This window comes from Carassius carassius, chromosome 38 (genome assembly GCF_963082965.1).
Source record: "Carassius carassius chromosome 38, fCarCar2.1, whole genome shotgun sequence".
Classification (NCBI taxonomy): Eukaryota; Metazoa; Chordata; class Actinopteri; order Cypriniformes; family Cyprinidae; genus Carassius; species Carassius carassius.
This window is the reverse complement of record NC_081792.1, coordinates 2928627-2952832: the sequence shown is the minus strand read 5'-3', so window position 1 is coordinate 2952832 and position 24206 is coordinate 2928627. Positions and strand designations below refer to the sequence as shown.

General features: G+C 38.3%; 7 non-coding genes across 7 annotated transcripts; all 7 read right to left on the bottom strand.

Annotated features, from left to right (window-relative positions):
* Positions 1-5602: 5602 nt before the first annotated feature.
* Positions 5603-5674, bottom strand: trnac-gca (transfer RNA cysteine (anticodon GCA)). The gene has a single exon. It is a non-coding gene; the product is annotated as a tRNA-Cys (tRNA).
* Positions 5675-6449: 775 nt separating this feature from the next.
* Positions 6450-6521, bottom strand: trnac-gca (transfer RNA cysteine (anticodon GCA)). The gene has a single exon. It is a non-coding gene; the product is annotated as a tRNA-Cys (tRNA).
* A 744-nt stretch (positions 6522-7265) lies between these two features.
* Positions 7266-7337, bottom strand: trnac-aca (transfer RNA cysteine (anticodon ACA)). Its single transcript has one exon. It is a non-coding gene; the product is annotated as a tRNA-Cys (tRNA).
* Positions 7338-10374: 3037 nt separating this feature from the next.
* Positions 10375-10446, bottom strand: trnac-gca (transfer RNA cysteine (anticodon GCA)). Its single transcript has one exon. It is a non-coding gene; the product is annotated as a tRNA-Cys (tRNA).
* Positions 10447-10940: 494 nt separating this feature from the next.
* trnac-gca (transfer RNA cysteine (anticodon GCA)) lies at positions 10941-11012 on the bottom strand. Its single transcript has one exon. It is a non-coding gene; the product is annotated as a tRNA-Cys (tRNA).
* Positions 11013-19673: 8661 nt separating this feature from the next.
* trnac-gca (transfer RNA cysteine (anticodon GCA)) lies at positions 19674-19745 on the bottom strand. The gene has a single exon. It is a non-coding gene; the product is annotated as a tRNA-Cys (tRNA).
* Positions 19746-23015: 3270 nt separating this feature from the next.
* Positions 23016-23087, bottom strand: trnac-gca (transfer RNA cysteine (anticodon GCA)). The gene has a single exon. It is a non-coding gene; the product is annotated as a tRNA-Cys (tRNA).
* Positions 23088-24206: the final 1119 nt, after the last annotated feature.

Sequence of the window (24206 nt, the reverse complement as noted above, 5' to 3'; positions counted from 1 at the left end):
ATAATACTGTAGAAATATGCATAGAAAAAATGTTGGATTTTGGTTAATTTCACAACAAGTGGTGCATGTTCACCAAAATGTCACAAACTTTGCCAAGCTGTAACTCCGCCAAAACGGGGCCAAACTGCACTAAACTCGGGTCAGAATAAGACCTACAGAAGGCCCACCGAACACCGCTGGCCCCCATCCATAAAACTCCAGGGGGCGGAGTTATGGCCCCCCACATTTTTGATAGTCAAATGGAAGGAAGAGACCTAGCAAATTGAAACTGGGTGACTTGATAGCACTTGAAGGGCCCTCTCTGAAGCCACCTCCCCCAAGTCGATAGACCACCGGGGGCCAGAGATATGGCCCCGCAAGTGCAAAAAGTCCCAAAATTTGACCGGCAATAACTCACTCAAAAAGAGGGGAAAACACCAACCTCTGGTCAATATTAGACCTTGAGGACCTCTATCCGACACCACCGGCCCCAAGTCCCTTAACCCCCGGGAGAAGGAGATACGGTGCCCCAAATTTGGTATCCATCCAATATGAATATATAGTGCACCTGAGGTTTAACAAATAGCAATTCTATTAAATTTGATTTAATTAAAAATATGCAATATTGTTGATCAAAACGCCTGCAGTGTACTCAGACATCTCAGCAGAGTCCATTAATGTAAGATCTATCCCATAATAATGTAGAATTTCAATATAAAAAATGGATTTTGGTTAATTTCACCACATATGGTGCATGTCTACCCTCAATTTATTTGACAGCATATGTGTCCACTTGCAGATTATCAAATAGCAAGTCTATTTAACTTGATTTATTTCAAATGAGTGCAATATTGTTAATGGAAACACCTCTACTGTACACAGCACGCTCAGTAGAGTCCATTTATGTAAGATTTGTCACATAATACTGTAGAATTTGCATAAAAATTTATGTCCACGGGAGCACTACGGAGGTCCCGCTGAATAAATTGTAAATGGACATTTTTTTTAAAAAAAAACCTCCCATTTGCCATTTATTCAGCACACCCTTCCTAATGGTTCCGTTGACAGATACATTTTAGCGATTTCGTGGTTGAAGTCTCATCAGCTGTACTCTGCAAGCTCCGAGGAATCCATTTTTGTAAGTTTTGTCCCATAATACTGTAGAAATATGCATAGAGAAAATGTTGGATTTTGGTTGTCACAAATTTTAGGTAATAAAATAGAAAGTTGCCTATGTGCTGGAATGTACAAAACTGATGACAAACTTATGGTCAGACATACATACAGGGCCTTTCTTTAGAATAAATCAAGCAATCCTCTCTAAGGAGGTATTAAAATTGTAATCATAAGGAAAAGTTTGACTATTGTGGAACCACCCCATATAGTGTATATAAGGAGATACCAAAAAACATTCGAGAGATTTCCTTGCAAGGACTCTCGGCGTTGTTTTCCATAAAATAAAGTCTTTTCTTCTGAGAGAAAACCACTGACTGAGTGTGATTCTTCTGAGAACCGGTAGACGAAACTACATCAGCAACTTTGCGGATTAAAAATTGGTCTCACTTTCATTAATAACCTCACAATATGGGTTAGGCCGTGGGGAAGCAGATTTGCGACCTGGAGGAAAGGCAGGCCCAGCTGAGAGAGCGGAGAGCCGTGCTAGAATCATTCCGGGCTGACGCTCACAAGTCCGGGGTAAGTATACAGCGTGCTGCTAACAGTCCCACCACGTCTACTCTGTGTGTTTCTCTGCACAGGCTCGGTGCACCCAGGACGCAATATTCCCAGATGTCCTTCACTGCGACGCCGGGACACCACGGACCCTGGGTGCATCCACAGCAGAGGACGCGAGCCGGGTCCCGGGCGACGACTTTTCCCCCTCCTGCCTTCGACATCTCCATCCGGAACCGCTTCGCTCCCCTCCGCGAGACAGGAAGCGACGCTATGATCATCGGAGACTCTATCGTCCGACACGTAATTGTTACGTTAGCCGAAGGTAGAGTGCACAATCATTGTTTGCCTGGTGCTCGTGTTCTCGATGTTTCTGCGCAGAAACCCGCGATCCTGAAGGCCGGTGAGAGCCCCAGAGCGGTCGTGCTTCACGCCGGGGTTAACGACACCACGCTGCGGCAGACGGAGACGCTGAAGAGGGACTTCAGCAGCCTGATCGAGACGGTTCGCAGCACGACACCCGCGGCGACGATCATCGTGTCAGGACCACTGCCCACGTACCGACGAGGACACGAAAGGTTCAGTAGACTTTTTGCTTTAAATGAATGGTTGTTGTCATGGTGAAAAGAACAGAAACTGCTATTTGTTAATAACTGGAATCTTTTCTGGGAGCGTCCTAGGCTGTTTCGCGCTGATGGATTACACCCCAGGAGAGTCGGAGTGGAGCTGATCTCTGACAACATCTCCAGGACACTTCGCTCCATGTGACTAGTAAGACAATTCTCAAATAACTATTATGATGAGTTTTGTTCCACCCGCTTAAATGATAAAAGTACTTGCGCTGTAAAAACTATTAAGACTGTGTCTGTTCCCCGAATAGTGAGGTCAAAATATAATGTAGGATCTAGAAAATATCTTATCGTAATTAAACCAGAAAAATTTAAAGTAAATGAACAAAAACAATTTTTAAAGTTTGGGCTCATAAATATTAGATCACTCACACCCAAAGCAGTTATTGTAAATGAAATGATCACAGATAATAGTTTTGATGTACTGTGCTTGACTGAAACCTGGCTAAAACCAAATGATTATTTTGGTCTAAATGAGTCTACTCCACCAAACTTCTGTTATAAGCATGAGCCCCATCAGACTGGTCGTGGCGGAGGTGTTGCAACAATATATAGTGATATTCTCAATGTTACCCAGAAAACAGGATACAGGTTTAACTCTTTTGAAATACTTCTGATAAATGTTACACTGTCAGACATGCAAAAGAAATCTAATGTATCTCTTGCTCTGGCTACTGTGTATAGACCACCAGGGCCGTATACAGAATTCCTAAAAGAATTTGCAGATTTCCTCTCAGACCTTCTAGTTACAGTTGATAAGGCGCTAATCATGGGAGATTTTAATATTCACGTTGATAATGCAAATGATACATTAGGACTTGCGTTTACTGACCTAATAAACTCCTTTGGAGTCAAGCAAAATGTCACCGGGCCCACTCATCGTTTTAATCATACACTAGATTTAATTATATCGCATGGAATCGATCTTACTGATATAGATATTGTACCCCAAAGTGATGATATTACAGACCATTTCCTTGTATCGTGCATGCTGCGTATAACTGATATTAACTATATGTCTCAGCGTTACCGTCTGGGCAGAACTATTGTTCCAGCCACCAAAGAAAGATTCGCAAATAACCAGCCTGATCTATCTCAACTGCTATTTGTACCCAAAAATACACATGAATTAGACGAAATTACTGACAACATGGGCACTATTTTCTCTAATACATTAGAAGCTGTTGCCCCCATCAAATTGAAAAAGGTTAGAGAAAAACGTACCGTGCCATGGTATAACAGTAATACTCACTCTCTCAAGAAAGTAACTTGTAGTCTTGAATGCAAATGGAGAAAAACTAACTTGGAAGTTTTTAGAATTGCATGGAAAAACAGTATGTCCAGCTATAGACAGGCTCTAAAAACTGCTAGGGCAGAGCATATACACAAACTCATTGAAAATAACCAAAACTATCCAAAGTGTACTATCCTAGTGTACTGGCAAATTATAGGCCTATTTCAAATCTTCCATTTATGTCTAAAATTTTAGAAAAAGTTGTGTCTGCTCAATTGAGCACCTTCCTGCATAAAACTTATCTGTATGAAGAATTTCAGTCAGGTTTTAGGCCCCACCATAGCACAGAAACTGCACTTGTTAAAATTACAAATGACCTGCTCCTTGCGTCAGATCAAGGCTGCATCTCATTTCTAGTCTTACTTGATCTTAGTGCTGTGTTCGACACCATAGTTCATGACATACTCATAGATCGATTACAAAACTATACAGGTATTCAAGGGCAGGCTCTAAGATGGTTTAGATCCTACCTGTCCGATCGCTACCATTTTGTTTACTTAAATGGGGTGTCATCTCATTTATCATCAGTAAAATATGGAGTGCCACAAGGATCCGTCCTAGGTCCCCTTCTATTTTCAATATACATGTTGCCCCTTGGTAATATTATTAGAAAATACGGAATTAGCTTCCACTGTTATGCTGATGATACTCAGCTATATATCTCAACGAGACCAGATGAAACTTCCCAATTATCTAAGCTAACAGAGTGTGTTAAAAATGTAAAAGATTGGATGACAAATAATTTTCTCCAATTAAATTCGGATAAGACAGAGATATTAATTATTGGACCAAAAAACACTACACAGAATCTTGTAGATTACAATCTGCAACTAGACGGATGTACTGTTACTTCCTCTACAGTCAGAAATCTGGGTGTTATATTAGACAGCAATTTGTCTTTTGAAAATCATATTTCCAATGTTACAAAAACTGCATTCGTCCATCTTAGAAACATTGCCAAGCTACAAAACATGATATCTGTTTCTGATGCAGAAAAGCTAGTTCATGCATTCATGACCTCTAGACTGGACTATTGTAATGCACTTCTAGGTGGTTGTCCTGCTTTGTCAATAAACAAGCTACAGGTAGTCCAAAATGCAGCAGCTAGAGTCCTTACGAGGTCAAGAAAATATGATCATATTACCCCAATTTTACAGTCTCTGCACTGGCTACCTATTAAGTTCTGTATCAGTTACAAATTATTATTACTTACCTATAAGGCCCTAAATGGTTTAGCTCCTGCGTACCTAACTAGCGTTCTACCACGCTACAATCCATCACGCACCCTAAGGTCACAAAACGCTGGACTTTTGGTAGTTCCTAGGATAGCAAAGTCCACTAAAGGAGGTAGAGCTTTCTCACATTTGGCTCCCAAAACCTGGAATAGCCTTCCTGATAATGTTCGGGGTTCAGACACACTCTCTCTCTGTTTAAATCTAGATTAAAAACACATCTCTTTCGCCAAGCATACGGATAATGTATCTTTTAAATTGTGAGTGTAGTTGCCTCTGATCAAATATGCATTTTTATTCTTTAGCTTGGGTTAAACTAATTTTACTTTGTTGGATCAGCAGCTATGCTAATGATGTCTCTATTTTGTTTCTATGTTTTGCCACGGGATTTACATCCCGTGGTAACTAGGATTTACACAAGCTCCAGTCTGGATCCAGAACACCTGAGAAGAGATGATGCTGACCCTCAGAGGACCCCAGATGATCCTAACCTTGAATCAACAAACAGAACTAACAATTATTGCTACATGTGTGACTGCATCATATAATAATAACTATTAATTAATAATATTGATAGTTCATCGTCTAGCTGACTACGTCTTGTATTATTATTATTTTTTTTTTTTTTTTTTTTCTAAAATCCTGTCAAACGTGCACAAACTACTAGCTACTACTAAATATTGTAGAAACATAATTTTCTGTAAAGTTGCTTTGTAACAATTTGTATTGTAAAAAGCGCTATACAAATAAACTTGAATTGAATTGAATTGAACATATTCCTAACATGCCAAATGCAAAGGGGGCATCCAGATTTGAACCGGGGACCTCTTGATCTGCAGTCAAATGCTCTACCACTGAGCTATACCCCCACAGACTCCCTGGATCATAGCCTCACACAAGATGACAGACTCACTTTTGAATAAAGTTTTTGGATATGACAAGCATGCCAGATACAAAAAAGAACCTCTCGAGAGGATGTGCCACTGAGTTACAATCACATACAGAATCTTTCTATATAGATATGTTTGCACTTATTCCTAATCTGCAAAACCGGGGACCTCTTGATCTGCAGTCAAATGCTCTCCCACTGAGCCATACCCCCAAATCTTTGCAGAAAAATGCTCTTTCATTGAGCCAAACCCCCACAGACTTCTGTGCTTAGAGCCAAAGATTAAGTTACATCCTACGGTTCAACAATATCAAACATTGACTGCTTCACGGTAAACTCAAGTCTTTGGTTACTCCCTATCAGAATCAACAACTCTACAACTCAAAACTTCCAAATAAGACAAGTCCAAAGGGGCACCCAGATTTGAACTGTGGACGACTTGATTACAGACTCACTTTGAAATCATGTCGTTGATTATGTCAAGCAAGCCAGATCCAAAATTTAGACCTATTGATCTGCAGACAAATGCTCTGTCGTCGAGCTATAACCCCGTACTGCATGAGCACAAACCACAAAAATGAACTTATGTCAAGGATTTGTTTATTCCTAACATGCCCAAAGGAGGCACATGGAATGAACCTGGGATTTCTTGATCTACAATCAAACGCCGTGCCATTGAGATATAACCCTGTACAGTATGAGCACAAAAAGTCAGGAAGATATGGCTACACATATTCCTAACATGCCAATTCCAAAGGGGGCACCCAGATTTGAACCAGGGACTTCTTGATCTGCAGTCAAATGCTCTACCACTGAGCTATACCCCCACAGACTCCCTGGATCATAGCCTCACACAAGATGGCAGGTCTCAATTTTGAATAAAGTTTTTGGATATGACAAGCATGCCATATACAAAAAAGAACCTCTCGAGAGGATGTGCCACTGAGTTACAATCACATACAGAATCTTTCTATATAGATATGTTTGCACTTATTCCTAATCTGCCAAATCCATAAGCGGCACCCAATTTTGAAACGAGGACCTCTTGATCTGCACTCAAATGCTCTACCACTCAACTATGCCCCCACATCTTTGCAGATAAATGCTCTTTCATTAAGCCATACCCCTACAGACTTCTGTGTTTAGAGCCAAAGATTAAGTTAGATCCTACGATTCAACAATATCAAACATTGACTCCTTCACTGTAAACTTAGGTCTTTGGTTACTCCAAATCAGAATCAACAACTCTAACACTCAAACCCTCCAAATAAGACAAGTCCAAAGGAGACACCCAGATTTGAACTGTGGACGACTTGATTACAGACTCACTTTGAAATCATGTCGTTGATTATGTCAAGCAAGCCAGATCCAAAACATAGAAATATTGATCTGCAGACAAATGCTCTGTTGTTGAGCTATAACCCCGCACTGCCTGAGCACAAACATCAAAAATGAATTTATGTCAAGGATTTGTTTATTCCTTGCCGTACCTTTGAGATATAACCCTGTACAGTATGAGCACAAAAGGCAGGAAGATATGGCTACACATATTCCTAACATGCCAAATCCAAAGGGAGCATCCAGATTTGAACGAAGGACCTCTTGATCTGTAGTCAAATGCTCTACCACTGAGCTATACCCCCACAGATTCCCTGGATCATAGCCACACACAAGATGACAGACTCACTTTGAAATCATGTCGTTGATTATGTCAAGCAAGCCAGATCAAAATAGTAGACCTATTGACTTGCAGACAAATGCTCTGTTGTTGAGCTATAACCCGTACTGCATGATCACAAACCACAAAAATGAACTTATATCAAGGATTTGTTTATTCCTAATATGCCAAGCCCAAAGGAGGCACATGGAATGAACCTGGGACTTCTTGATCTACAATGAAACGCTGTGCCATTGAGATATAACCCCATACAGTATGAGCACAAAAAGGCAGGAAGATATGGCTACACATATTCCTAACATGCCAAATGTAAAGGGGGCCCCCGGATTTGAACCGGGGACCTCTTGATCTGCATTCAAATGCTCTACCACTTTTTGCAGTCTTCCGGTGGCACTGCTCTGTTTGCGCTCCGGGCACGCTGTTTACTGCGATCGTCATTTTGTTTGTTAGTTGTTTTTGTTTGTTTGTTGGTTGCGTTGGCTTGTATGTTTGTGAATGTGTTGCTGCGCTGTGGGAACGTGAAGTCAACATGGCAAGATTTATTCATTACATATATCTTGTGTTGCTCATTGTCGGAGTATGTGTACCATGCCAAACTTATTTAGCGGGCATCCAGGCCCAGCATCTTACTACCTACACCCGAGATGCGCTGCTGGCACTCCGACCGTCCCATCTTCCACCTGTGGATTTACCAGCCTGCGTGAGCGCTCGGCCAGGGTGGTCGAGGAAAAGGGGTCGGCGCGGTGGAGCGCGTCAGCGTTTACGATAGAGAGGCAGTAAGCCTCCTCTACCTTCAATGATATTATGCAACGCAAGATCACTTCGAGCTAAAATAGACAAACTTCGGATTAATACCAGAAAATGCTCTGAGTATCGCACCTCAAGTTTAATGGTGATCACGGAAACGTGGTTACACAGGGATAACCAAAACTCTCTGATTGACATCGATGGATTTTCACTTGTCAGGGCAGAGAGGACTGAACAATCCAAAAAAACGAAAGGTGGCGGCATGGCTGTGTATGTAAGTAACAACTGGTGCAAACAGTACACAGTTAGGGAAACACTTTGCTGTCCGGATGTCGAGATTTTGCATTTGACTATGAGACCGTTTTACCTCCCAAGGGAGTTCGGAAGTGTGGCCATGTGCGTTGTGTACATTCCTCCCAGCGGGAATGCAGCTAGGGCCGCAGCTTGCATTGCTGACTGTGTACACCAAGAACTGCAGCGCGCTCCGGGCGCCCCCGTGTTTGTAGTGGGCGACTTCAATCACTGTAAACTTGAATTAGCACTCCCTGGGTTTGAACAATATATCAAGTGCAGCACACGTGAAAACAAGACTATTGACAAATGTTATGGCAATGTTAAAAATGCCTATTTAGCCAAACCAAAAGCCCCATTGGCCAATTTAGACCACAACGTGATTCACTTAATTCCCATCTACAAAACCATGCTGAAACGCAGCAAGCCACAAGTGAAAACAGTCAGTGTGTGGTCTGATGAGGGGATAGAAACACTAAAAGGATGCTTCTTTTGTACAGATTGGAGTGTGTTTCACAACACAGGTATTGATGTTACAACAGAAACAATCACAGACTATATAAATTATTGCACGATTTATTATTATTAATTTTATTAATTTATTTTATTTGATAGGGACAATGCTCATTGATCAACAGACAAGTTACTTGCTGTAAACAAGCCAGAGTTAGCTACAAGTGCTAGTTTCCATCTTTTGTCCCTAGCCAGATCTTAACAGGCACCCTAAAATACAAAAGTCAATAAAGATACACTAAAATACAGTAGCAATGTAATAAATACAGCAGAAATTTTAAAACAATATGGGCATACTCTCAAACAGACAATATGTTGTTCACATCATCAACTCTCAACTTAATTACAGTACAAAGTAGATACAGTATATGAACAAATAATAAAAAAATATACATACATACCCTGTGGTGCCCCCGTGCTGATGGATTTGGGGTCTGAGACTGCCTTGTGTACTTTAACATATTGTGTCCTATTAGTTAAAAAGGAGTAATACCGTTCAACAATAAAAGAGCTTACACCCATATTTTTAAGTGTCTCAAGTAAAATACCTGGCTGAATCGTATTGAAGGCCGAACTAAAATCTATAAAAAGTAAGCGTGCGTAGGCCTTCGGGTCCTCCAAGTGCTTAAGGACTAGGTGGGTGATGCTACTTATAGCATCATCTGTACTCCTACCCCGTTTATAGGCAAACTGCCAGGGATATAACTTTTTGTTAACCTCAGTTTTTAAAAGAGACACAATATATTTCTCAAAACACTTCATTACAATGGATGTCAATGCTACTGGTCTAAAATCATTGTTCTCCTTGGGACAGGGTTTCTTTGGTACTGGAATAATAACAGTCTTTTTCCATAGGGCTGGGATGATGTGAGAGTCAAGTGATCGCTGAAAGATAGGGCACCAGGCTGGAACAAGCTCCTCCGCACATGCATTTAGAATGCCGTACTGCAGGTTAAAGAGGTATAAAAACTCATTCATCCCAGCTGCCATTAAGATGCTAAACAGTAGCAAATGACAGTTACCTACTTGTATACTTTTTATCCCCACTGTGTTGTGCAATTATTATTATAAATAATTTTTTGTAATTTTCACGATACAGTGTAATGACGCATGTTTTTTATTGTTTATATTCTGCGTATTTTTTATGTGGTACGTTGTAAGTGTGTGTCGCAGTGACTGTAGCCCAAGACAAATTTCCAACCTGGGGGACATTAAAGTATATTTTATCTTTATCTTTATCTTATCTACCACTGAGCTATACCCCCACAGCCTCCCTGGATCATCGCCAAACAAAAGATGACAGACTCACTTTTGAATAAAGTTTTTGGATATGACAAGCATGCCAGATACAAAAAAGAACCTCTCGAGAGGATGTGCCACTGAGTTACAATCACATACAGAATCTTTCTATATAGGTATGTTTGCACTTATTCCTAATCTGCCAAATCCATAAGCAGCACTCGGATTTGAACCGAGGACCTCTTGATCTGCACTCAAATGCTCTACCACTGAACTATGCCCCCACATCTTTGCAGAAAAATGCTCTTTCATTAAGCCATACCCCTACAGACTTCTGCGTTTCGAGCCAAAGATTAAGTTAGATCCTACGATTCAACAATATCAAACATTGACTCCTTCACTGTAAACTTAGGTCTTTGGTTACTCCAAATCAGAATCAACAACTCTACAACTCAAACCCTCCAAATAAGACAAGTCCAAAGGAGACACCCAGATTTGAACTGTGGACGACTTGATTACAGACTCACTTTGAAATCATGTTGTTGATTATGTCAAGCAAGCCAGAACCAAAACGTAGACCTATTAATCTGCAGACAAATGCTCTGTCGTTGAGCTATAACCCCGTACTGCATGAGCACAAACCTCAAAAATGAATTTATGTCAAGGATTTGTTTATTCCTAATATGCCAAGCCCAAATTAGGCACATGGAATGAACCTGGGACCTTCCTAAAAGGCAGGAAGATATGGTTACACATATTCCTAACATGCCAAATGCAAAGGGGGCACCCAGATTTGAACTGGGGACCTCTTGATCTGCCAGCAAATGCTCTACCACTGAGCTATACCCCCACATACTCCCTGGATCATAGCCTCACACAAGATGACAGACTCACTTTTGAATAAAGTTTTTGGATATGACAAGCATGCCAGATACAAAAAAAGAACCTCTCGAGAGGATGTGCCACTGAGTTACAATCACATACAGAATCTTTCTAAATAGATATGTTTGCACTAATTCCTAATCTGCCAAATCCATAAGCGGCACTCGTATTTGAACCGAGGTTCTCTTGATCTGCACTCAAATGCTCTACCACTGAACTATGCCCCCACATTTTTGCAGAAAAATGCTCTTTCATTAAGCCAAACCCATACAGACTTCTGTGCTTCCAGCCAAAAATTAAGTTAGATCCTTCGATTCAACAATATCAAACATTGACTCCTTGACTGTAAACTCAGGTCCAAAGGGGACACCCAGATTTGAACTGTGGACGAATTGATTACAGACTCACTTTGAAATCATGTCGTTGATTATGTAAAGCAAGCCAGATCCAAAATGTAGACCTATTGATCTGCAGACAAATGCTCTTTTGTTGAGCTATAACCCCGTACTGCATGAGCACAAACCTCAAAAATGAACTTATGTCAAGTATTTGTTTATTCCTAATATGCCAAACTCCAATTAGGCACATGGAATGAACCTGGGACCTCTTAATCTGCAATTAAATGCCGTGCCATTGAGATATAACCCTGTACAGTATGAGCACAAAAAGGCAGGAAGATATGGCTACACATATTCCTAACATTCCAAGTCCAAAGGGGGCATCCGGATTTAAGGCTTAATAATAATAAGCAACATATCTTATATCTGATATAAACTAGGATAATATAATGATGTTAAGTAAACGTCTCGAATGAAGACGATGTTTAAAGCAATATTTTAATACCCAAATTCACAGAAATATTGCTTGGTATGAACAAAGAGACCCACTTACACGAGACCAAAAACTGGGAAAACGAGTCGTATAGGCCCTAAGCGCAAGACCAAACCATTGCAATTAAGATTGGTGAAAACTACGGTAAACAGATTCAAACAGAAAGAGCAAACAAAATCATGGAAACATATCGTTCTGGTTTCAAAGTGTAACGCTATGAAAAACATTGCGGTTTATATCTATTTATATGTGTGTGTGTGTGTGTGTAAAGTTCTCTAACTTGCTCTATTCTTTTTTATTCAATCTGTTTTATTTTTATTTATTATATTATTTAAATGCCTATGCTTCGTGTACTGTGTTAACCTAACTGAGACTTGTTATAACACTTATATACCATTGCTCTTTTTGTTGTTTTGATTGCTTCCACCGTCCTCATCTGTAAGTCGCTTTGGATAAAAGCGTCTGCTAAATGAATAAAGGTAAACGTAAATATCTCACCACTCTAACAAATTTTGGGTGTACTTAGCAGGGGCTATTGTGTCTTTAGGGCATATTGTACTTATTGTCATTATGGATATTTGTACGCTTATTTTCATTTCGACATCTTAATGAACACTTACACAATTTGTCTTCGTTTGAGTAGCTAACGTTACTCGACGGTCACATTTAAGTTTTCACCGCTTACACTCACCAAAAACACCTGAAATCTGTAACTCTGTCATAATTAGGTTAGTTAAAAATACAAAAATTTAATGCCTGACACCTTTGTAACTGACTAAAAACCGATGTTTAAGCTAAACAAATGACAGAGGCACTGTGTCTAAAACTGCGAACACAAACATCACTAACTTAAATGAGCAAAATACAATAACCACCAATATGTGTTCACACAGTTAACTTTATTTAGATGATTCAGCATTAACTTAAATGAACAGATGATAATGATCACCAATATGTGTTCACACAATACATTTATTTAGATGATTCACGGAAATAAAATGACTCTTGAGTTGTTAGAAGAAAGAAAAATGTGTACTGACATAACTGCGAAAATGACTTAAGGGCCCTATGAATCGGTTCATTGAACCAAACTGTCCAAATGAATCATTTTCAGAAGTGAATCGGACTTTGCATCAGTAAAACAGATCACAGAAAAGAGCTTTGCAAAGGTGTATGATGGGTATTGTAGTTCCCTGACCTGAAGATCTACATAGCTTGAATGAGGTATTAGTTAAATGTATTAAGTTGAACCCCTTTGTAAAACAAAATCATATAATACATATAATAACAATAAATAACTGTTAACACATATTTAGACTAAACGACTATATTCAAGAATAATACGATATACTGTACATGTGCTAAAACAGGCTAAAATAGGGTTGGCTATGCTGTAATGGAGCAACCGTTGTTATGTTATCTTGTGAACCATTAGGATGCGTGTGTCCTGAAACCAAATAATTGTCTTTATCTTTAGAAAAAGACAATCGTGTCCTGCTGCTGTGGTCTGAATATCCAGTCTGTCTTCATCAGGAAATGATGAAGACCCATCATCAGACCCCGTTCTGGAGATTGTGTGTATGTTTGTTTATTTTACAGACATATTTCATTATAAAACTAGGTAAGCAGGGCCTTGTAATAATATGGTAAACATGTCATAAGTCGGTCAATCGTGCATCCAGAGTTTATCTTACTACATCTCTATAATAAATTTCTGCAATGGCTATACTTGTCACGGTGCTTTCAAGTCGGGGTCTGGTGGTTGTTTTAAGAGCAAACCCTTGTTTGCCAAACTAGTGTTAAGCGACACTGTCCGCATTTTTAAAGTTAAAGAGGATAATGACAACTTTCACAATCTATTATTGTCAGAATGCATAAGCAGTGTTAGGGTCAACTAGTTACATATAGCTAAATTATATCATTTGATTACAAAAATAAAATGTAATCAGTTACAGTCACAGAAAAAATAATTAAATTGTGGTTAATTATGAAAATGTTACATCTGAATATTTTTTCACACACGTACAGATTTAATTGATATATTTCGTAAACCACCTTAACTAACTCTAACTACTCTATGTATTTAATCTCCAAGCAAATCTGATTTTGTGGTGGTTGTGCTTTAAAATGAAATCACGATCACAATCCTAATTTAAGTGATGAAGGATTTTGAAAAGTCTGATGGTCATTAGTTGTTGAGCACTGTTAACCCCGTCCTGTTTACACGTTTCAAAAGATTAACGGTTGAAAACATTACAAGTCTTAAAACATGTAATCAAATGTTATCAGTTACATTACTTTTTTTAAAGAAATTTATATAGTTGCGCAACCTTTTAGATTTTAAATAGGTTCATTTGTGATCTATAACCTATTGCAAAGTTCATAGTAACTTCCCCAAAACTGTGCGTAAAATAATTCCCCCCAAGGTCTCAGTTACAGCTAAACGTTAAAAAAAAAACTTAAGGTCCTTGTCGGCAGTTTTGTGAGGAATGTGTGTGAAAACCGCGTGGTTTGAAAGAAAAATGTTTTAGCTTATATATGTGATTTTACTACAAACTATAAGCAATCTAACTAAGAAACCTAATATTTTTTTATTTATTTTTTATTTTCCAACCAAACCGGTTGTTCGCAGTTAAAAAGTCATAAGAATGTTTATTGTGTTTTGAAAAGAAAGTAAGTTATGATATATAAATAATATATTTTTTATTGTTTAACATCAACCACAATGCGTTTATGTATTTCTTCTGCTTCATGTATGCAACAGTTACCGTACACACATTCAAGAGAAATGCATAAACTCAGTTGTTTTAAACAATCTAAACCAACTAGTCTGTCATTAAAAAACTCTTAAATTTTTTTCTTCACGCATCTATTTTCATCTGTCTCTGGACTCTTGCTAAAAACATTTGAGTGCTGACATGAATCCTACATGAAAGCTAAAAAATTATACTTTTTAAACTATTTTAAAAAACATCATGGTTAACAACACCATTTGGAAAGTGATAAAGGCCATCTAATCTATTGTATAAAGTTCTGTGAGACATTTGTCGCAACAAACACTTTTGGTTTCAAAGAAAACTTATGACAACTCATTTTCAATCTAATATAGGTATTTTCGTGTTTGTGACCTATTTTGTTAGTTTGTTTGTGTATTTATGTACCTGTTTGAGTGTATATTTGTATTTGTTTGGTTACATGTTCATGTTTTCTGTATGTCTACATTTGTATCTGTGTGTGTGTGTGTGTTTGTTTATGATTGTATGGTTGTGTTTGCGTACTTGTTTGCATTCTCAGTACATCTATGTTGAGGTTGAAAGATCTATGGGTTAATAAAAATTATAAATGTAACTGAAACAAAACTAAATTAATTTGAATTAAACTACATTTTTCTATGGTCTGACTTGTTAAAAGATTTCACATCCTTTTGACCAGTAAATGAACTTTCAGCTAACCTTGCGATCATCATAAAGTCATAAAGTCGAAATTGTCATCCCTTTGATCACGGAATACACAAACAATTTTTTACTTTAGCTGACCAGCAGCACACCATTTACAACACCAGAACCCCGTTTACAGTCTTCGCTGACATGGTCGTAAAAGTTAACACAAAGACACCAGACGCGTTTCTACGCACTACTAGAGATGAAATATTTAGCCTTTCCTGTAATGTTGTAAAAGTTTCTTTGGCAAGAAAAGCCCATCTTGACATATCACATTCATTCCTGTTTAATATTTGTGTTTGCCTAAACGCATGTTTTAATTGATATAGCAATGATATAGCAATGATAGAAGTTAATATTGACAACATAAAAGACGTGTTCAAGGGTTTAGACTACTAAAGTATGTGTGAGTGACTTATTAAAATTAAATAAAACAACACTTTTTCCAACAAGGAATTTTGTTGAGATGAAAAAATTAAATCGTATAGGTAAACCTAATTTTATAGTAAAAACATCGGTCTAATATTAAAACCAGGTAGAATGTTTTCATCGAATGAGAACTGATGTGTTGTTATTAAAAACATTACTTTGTTTAATTCTTTTAACATACATTTAAACCTTTGCGACCAACGTTATTAGGGTGGTTGGGGAAGTGTTAGTGTGTGTTTTTTATTTTTTATTCGATGCTTTAAACATTAAAAACATAAAGACGTACATTACTGGTAGATTTACAAATACGGTCTGAGATTACACTCAATTTTTGTTCACACTCTGTACATCATAAAACAAAATAAATGTAAAATAAATAAAACAACACTTAAGAAAAAATAAAAATATAATGATAAAGAAAATGTAGTGGGGGGTAACAGATTTTCACATTAAGAAACCAAAGTCCTCTAATGAAGAATACAAAAGTCTTGGTTTGGGACTTTTCATGCCTTTTAACGCCCTCAAATACATCACAAATTCCACTTTAAACGCCACTAAACGTGGGGGACTTTTTGAAAAACATACATTTATGAATCTAGAATTTCGTGCCAGAAGTTAATAAGTTAATAAGAAGTTAGTAAGTGTGAGTGGCTTATTAAAATAAAATAAAACATCAAGGTCTTTTGTTTAGATTAAAAATAAAGAGCATAGAATACCAGAAAGTACATCTAATCATCCGTCCGTTTATACTACAGAAATGATTGTCATATTTTTGGCTCTTCAGTGGGGTTGAACACATTAAAGTAGTCATATGTTCAGACTCATTTTCAGTACTATCAAGTTTAAAGAGTGGTGAAGCTTCTACTAGACAAAGCATTTTGTCACACATTTTACAGAGTTTGTTCAGAATACAAGCAACAACAAAGATTTATTTTGTATGGATACCCACAGTTGATGAAAGTAGTGGACCAGATAAAAGTGGACCATTAAAATGTCAGACATCTTATTTAATACTCCAATGAGTAAATTAGAAAATAAAAGGTCTAATTAAAAATAAATAAAAATAAAAAGATATGTGTCAAATTAAATGGGTTGGTTAGAATAAATGCCAGCATTTATATAATATTCAAAGACCGGTTGGAAATGAATGGAGAATTTTTGGGAATAGAAGAGAAGATCTCGCCATAGAATTGGACACATTGCACTTAATCAGTCATTATTTATAAGATGAAATACATGTGTCTGGACTTTGTGTTAAATGTGATATTGTGAAACAGTTGAACCTATTTTAATAAAATGTAAAAAACATGACAACGAAAGATTACAACTTACAGAAGCATTTAATATAGCAATAAATCAGATCTCATTTTAGATTTTGTTAAATAAAGATGTGGCTATAGAAATGTTTCACAGAATAAGCATGGGGGAAGGAAAGTATGTGTGTGTGTGTGTGTGTGTGTGTGTGTGTGTTTTATATATATATATATATATATATATATATATATATATATATATATATAACACCCTTTGAAATTAGTTAGTTTCACAAGCCAGTTACAAGCATTTCAAAACCTGTTAGATGTTTTTACAACCGCTTGATGTCTAACTGATATGTAGACGCCTGTAATCACACAGACACCGACACATTCGGGTTTCGGTGCTTGAGATGACCGAGATGACGTCTGGTTTATTTACTAGATAACGCGACACAAGCTTGACAGAAGGAAAGTGTGTGTGTGTGTGTGTGTTAATTGACATAGCTTGAGAAATTAAGCTTGACAAAAATAAAAAAATATATCGACGGAGATAGTCTAAATTTAGACTAGTCATAGATTAAAGTAATTAACTTAACACATTAAAAACAAATAACGCTTTTTCAACTATGTTTTTTTTTAAGACTAGCCTAAAAGTAAATAAAAATCGTATAGGTCTACATCATTTAACAAGTAAAAATTGACCATATGTTTAAACGGATATAAAGTTTTCACTAATTAAGGACTGATGTCTATTTATTAAAAACTACTTAGTTTAATTATTGTAACGTTTAAATCTATTTAATGCTGCTATCACGCCTCCTGCCCGGCCCTCTCTAGCGCTGGAGGCGTGGTTTTTTTTCCGGAGCATTCCCGAGCCTCATTCTAACTGTTCATTGGTGCCGGGAGGTTGTTTTACGGACGCTTCACAACTCTGCCGGAGGATCTTTTTTTTTTTTCTTTCGTCTAACAGTCTCGCTTTTTAAAATTGTAGTTAGTGGTAAAGTACTGCATAGATTTGACAAGTATCTTGTCTGATGTAGGCTATTTTCTTTTAGATCCGCGTAAATGCCTAAGTTACCTATTTTTTTTCTTTTGTTTTAACTTTTCACCCGACATGACAAACGCCTACTTTCTTGGTTTATAACATTGCTTTACGTTCGCTTCTTTTTTTTTTTTTTTGAGTCGAGCTAACGTTACCGGAGACGTCATAACACTTTGCTGTGAGATCTTTTTTTCTTTTGTTTAACTCTTGTCAGTAAAATTTTAGTTAGTGGTAAAGTACAACATAGTTTTGACAAGTATCTTGTGCTGGTGTTTTAAAGACGGGGTCTGGTGTATTTTATTTTAGATCCGCGTAATGTCTACCATCTTTTTTCTTTTGTTTTAACTTTTCACCCGACGTGACAAATGCCTACTTTCTTGGTTTGTATCGCTGCTTTACATTCATTTCTTTTTTCAGTTTGAGGTAAGGTACAAATGCTAAAACTCTATTACCTAGTTGTCTTTATTTTCTAACTGGTAACAAAACACCATTTTTAAATTGTAATGCTACAAGCTCTCACATCTTTTTCACGTATTGCTTAACGAAAACATATCTGATAGTTTTGACTCGTTTGGTTGTATCAGATAAATAACCAGTAACCTAGTTTTATTTCATTTGTAACAACTTTAACAACGTTGTTTCCCTTTTCCAACTACGAAAACGATCATTACATTGTTTCCATTGCTGCTATGCGTTTATAACCTTTTTCTTGAAATACACTGTTTATTTAAAACCTTAATAAAATCTTCCCTTACACCATTTTCATGATTTCGCCCCTTTTCAAAGTTTAAAAAAAGCACATAGCTTCCCACAACTTCTCCCCCCTCTGAAATTCCTCCTTGGTTCAAAAGTTCATATTAAGGTCACTGGAGGGTGTACAGGGAGGGGAGGGGGGGGGGTGTACAAACAGGTGTCCAGAACAGATGGCTTTTATGACCCTCATCAATCAAATTTTTGGAGACAAGGTGCACATTACCCTCTCTGATGTGCCACTGAGTTACAATCAAATACAGAATCTTTATATATAGATATGTTTGCACTTATTCCTAATCTGCCAAATCCAAAAAGCGGCACTCGGATTTGAACCGTGGACCTCTTGATCTGCACTCAAATGCTCTACCACTGAACTATGCCCCCACATCTTTGCAGAAAAATGCTCTTTCATTAAGCTATACCCCTACAGACTTCTGTGCTTCGAGCCAAAGATTAAGTTAGATCCTACGATTCAACAATATCAAACATTGACTCCTTCACTGTAAACTCAGGTCTTGGGTTACTCCAAATCAGAATCAGCAACTCTACAACTCAAACCCTCCAAATAAGACAAGTCCAAAGGGGACACCCAGATTTGAACTGTGGACGACTTGATTACAGACTCACTTTGAAATCATGTCGTTGATTATGTCAAGCAAGAAAGATCCAAAACGTATACCTATTGATCTGCAGACAAATGCTCTGTCGTTGAGCTATAACCCCGTACTGCATGAGCACAAACCTCAAAAATGAATTTATGTCAATGATTTGTTTATTCCTAATATGCCAAGCCCAAATTAGGCACATGGAAGGAACCTGGGACCTTCCTAAAAGGCAGGAAGATATGGCTACACATATTCCTAACATGCCAAATCCAAAGGGGGCACCCAGATTTGAACCGGGGACCTCTTGATCTGCAGTCAAATGCTCTACCACTGAGCTATACCCCCACAGACTCCCTGGATCATAGCCTCACACAAGATGACAGACTCACTTTTGAATAAAGTTTTTGGATATGACAAGCATGCCAAATACAAAAAAGAACCTCTCGAGTGGATGTGCCACTTAGTTACAATCACATACAGAATCTTTCTATATAGATATGTTTGCACTTATTCCTAATCTGCCAAATCCACAAGGGGCACCCGGATTTGAAACGGGAACCTCTTGATCTGCAGTCAAATGCTCTACCACCGAACTATACTCCCACATCTTTGCAGAAAAATGCTCTTTCATTAAGCCATACCCCAGACATGGGGACTTGTGACTTGGTGACTTGGACTCGAGTCGACTCGAGTCGCTATTTTTATGACTTGTGACTTGACTTGACAAAAAATAAAATACTTGAGACTTGACTCGGACTTGGAAGTTAAAGACTCGGGACTTGACTTGACTTGAGACACGATGACTTGAATGACTTGAGTGTTAATCACATTATGTTTTCAGTTTGAATATAAAATATATAAATTTTATTTTTTTTTTAATAAAATTGATTACTCAGCTGGAGCGCAGGCTGAGAATCGCGTTGTCATGACTGGACCAGGACACTATCATCAGTCATGCCCTCTCTACCTTACGCAGACCACGCCCACTTAGATCAGATATCACATCACATCACATCAACATCTCAGCTTGAGGGGTACCGAGGGTCATCGCTTTTGTCGTAAATAATTTGCGCCTAAAAATGCGTGGAAATCGCTAGTTGCGCCGCTTTCTCCTTGTTTCCAAAGCGCTCGGGCAGTTGCGCCCCTGAGGCGTCGAGCGTGTCTCACCGCGTGCGCGTCACGACCGCGTTGCTTCCATTATGAGCGCGCATACCGGTGGCGCATACATGGTGGGATAGGCCACATCGTGCTCGGCTTGCAGACAAGACTCTCGAATCTTATATTTTGCAAGTGCAATACCTTGTAATAGAGGTAATGACTTACGGATGTACTCTGAGAGAGAGATTTTGTGTGTGTGTGTGTGTGTGTGTGTGTGTGTGTGTGTGTGTGAGAGAGAGAGAGAGAGAGACACACTCGTGCTTCACCTGATGAAGGAAACCCAAACTGAGTCTGACTCCAATCACAACCCCAACATTCAGAAACTAATTGACAAAAATCTGAAGTATAATTATGATGAAAAATGAAAAAATGAATTTGAGCTCCAAACCAAACTCCAGTGTTATTCGGCCCTAAACAGAACCACAAAACTGGCAAATTACTTATCACTAAAGCAATTAAAAGAAAGACAAATCCTTTCAAAATATCGACTCCGTGATCATGATTTGGAAATAGAGATTGGTAGACATAAAAGATCCTGGCTACCGAGAGAAGAGAGACTGTGCAAACACTGTGAGCTGAATCAAACAGAGGATGAGAAACACTTCCTTCTTGTCTGTCCCAAATACAGCACTACAAGAGAAACATTCTTCCCACAGTTTGAAGCTTTGAATCCTTCATTCTTGTCTCTAAATGACTCGGAGAAACTACTCTATATACTTGGAGAGAATGAGACGGCAGTCACAATAGCTGCTAAATATTTATACACCATACACACCATACGAAAGGGATAATTTATTATATTCAACTGTTTTATTTGATATTCTTAATTGTATATAATTACTATTATTAATATTAGAAATATCTGCTGCTGCTATTTTTATTGTATTTTATTGTAATCATATTTTATTCTGTATCTAAATGCTAAATTTGGCAATACTGTAACTCAAATGTCATGCCAATAAAGCAACTTAAACTTGAACTTGAGAGAGAGAGAGAGAGAGAGAGAGAGAGAGAGAGAGAGAGAGAGAGAGAGAGAGAGAGAGAGAGAGAGAGAGAGAGAGAGAGAGAGGAGAAATGTAAGAAAGTTTAATGTTGTATGTAAACTGTGTTTGAGGGGAAGTTGTGGCCTAATGGTTAGAGAGTCGGACTTGCAATCGAAGGGTTGTGAGTTTGAGTCTCGGGCCGGCAGGAATTGTGGGTGCGTGCATGTAAGGTTCTCTCTCCACCTTCAATACCATGACTTAGGTGCCCTTGAGCAAGGCATTGAACCCCCAACTGCTCCCCGGGCGCTGCAGCATAAATGGCTGCCCACTGCTCTGGGTGTGTGTTCACAGTGTGTGTGTGTGTGTGTGTGTTCACTGCTCTGTGTGTGTGCACTTCGGATGGGTTAAATGCAGAGCACGAATTCTGAGTATGGGTCACCATCCTTGGCTGAATGTCATGTCATGTCACGTTGTTTGAGAGAGAGAGAGAGAGAGAGAGAGAGAGAGGGGGGTGTTCAGAGAGGAGTCTGTTGGATGTTTAGCTGTTATTTGTTTTATGGACTCAATGTTGAAAATGTAAAACATTTCTGTTGGCAGAAGTGAAAAATAAATAATTTTATGAAGTTACAATTTTGTTTGATTACATGATGTATTTTACTGAACATGAGTATTTACAATGCAAATCCAAATTATTTTAATTTACTGTTACTTATATCTTGTCTTTTAACTTTATTAAGATCAGATTCTGCAGGTAAAATTACAATAATAAGGTGACTTGACTTGACTTACTACAGGACTTGACTTGACTTGACTTGACTTGACATAACTTGTGACTTGACTTGACTTGACTTGCCCAAGAAAAAAATACTTGGGACTTACTTGAGACTTGAAGGTTAAGACTTGAGACTTACTTGAGACTTGCACATGTGTGACTTGGTCCCATCTCTGCAGAAAAATGCTCTTTCATTGAGCCATACCCCCACAGACTTCTGTGCTTAGAGCCAAAGATTAAGTTAGATCCTACGATTCAACAATATCAAACATTGACTGCTTCACTGTAAACTCAGGTATTTGGTTACTCCAAATCTGAATCAACAACTCTACAATTCAAAACCTCCAAATAAGACAAGTCCAAAGGGGACACCCAGATTTGAACTGTGGTCGACTTGATTACAGACTCACTTTGAAATCATGTCGTTGATTATGTCAAGAAAGCCAGATCCAAAATGTAGACCTATTGATCTGCAGACAAATGCTCTGTTGTTAAGCTATAACCCAGTACTGCATGAGCACAAACCTCAAAAATGAACTTATGTCAAGGATTTGTTTATTCCTAATATGCCAAGCCCAAATTAGGCACATGGAATGAACCTGGGACCTCTTGATCTGCAATAAAACGCCGTGCCATTGAGATTTAAGAGCACAAAAAGGCAGGAAGATATGGCTACACATTTTCCTAACATGTCAAATCCAAAGGGGGCACCCGGATGTGAACCGAGGACCTCTTGATCTGCAGTCAAATGCTCTACCACTGAGCTATACCTCCACAGACTCCCTGGATAATAGCCTCACACAAGATGACAGACTCACTTTTGAATAAAGTTTTTGGATATGACAAGCATGCCAGATACAAAAAAGAACCTCTCGAAAAGATGTGCCATTGAGTTACAATCACATACAGAATCTTTCTATATAGATATGTTTGCACTTATTACTAATCTGCCAAATCCATAAGCGGCACTCAGATTTGAACCGAGGACCTCTTGATCTGCACTCAAATGCTCTACCACTGAACTATACCCCCACATCTTTGCAGAAAAATGCTCTTTCATTGAGCCATACCCCCACAGACTTCTGTGCTTAGAGCAAGATTAAGTTAGATCCTACGATTCAACAATATCAAACATTGACTGCTTCACTGTAAACTCAGGTCTTTGGTTACTCCAAATCCGAATCAACAACTCTACAACTCAAAACCTCCAAATAAGACAAGTGCAAAGGGGACACCCAGATTTGAACTGTGGACGACTTGATTACAGACTCACTTTGAAATCATGTCATTGATTATGTCAAGCAAGCCAGATCAAAATAGTAGACCTATTGACTTGCAGACAAATGCTCTGTCGTTGAGCTATAACCCGTACTGCATGAGCACAAACCACAAAAATGCCAAACTGCAATTAGGCACATGAAATGAACCTGGGACCTTTTAATCTGCAATCAAACGCCTTGCCATTGAGATATAACCCTGTACAGTATGAGCACAAAAAGGCAGGAAGATATGGCTACACATATACCTAACATTCCAAATCCAAAGGGGACACCCGGATTTGAACCGGGGACCTCTTGATCTGCAGTCAAATGGATTTGTTTATTCCTAATATGCCAAGCCCAAATTAGGCACATGGAATGAACCTGGGACCTCTTGATCTGCAATAAAACGCCGTGCCATTGAGATTTAAGAGCACAAAAAGGCAGGAAGATATGGCTACACATTTTCCTAACATGCCAAATCCAAAGGGGGCACCCGGATTTGAACCGGGGACCTCTTGATCTGCAGTCAAAATTTTTTTTTTTTTTTTTTTCAATCAATAAAATACAATAGATTAAACACAAACAATAGAAAATACAGAACATTGTACATTACATATCTCTACATTACACA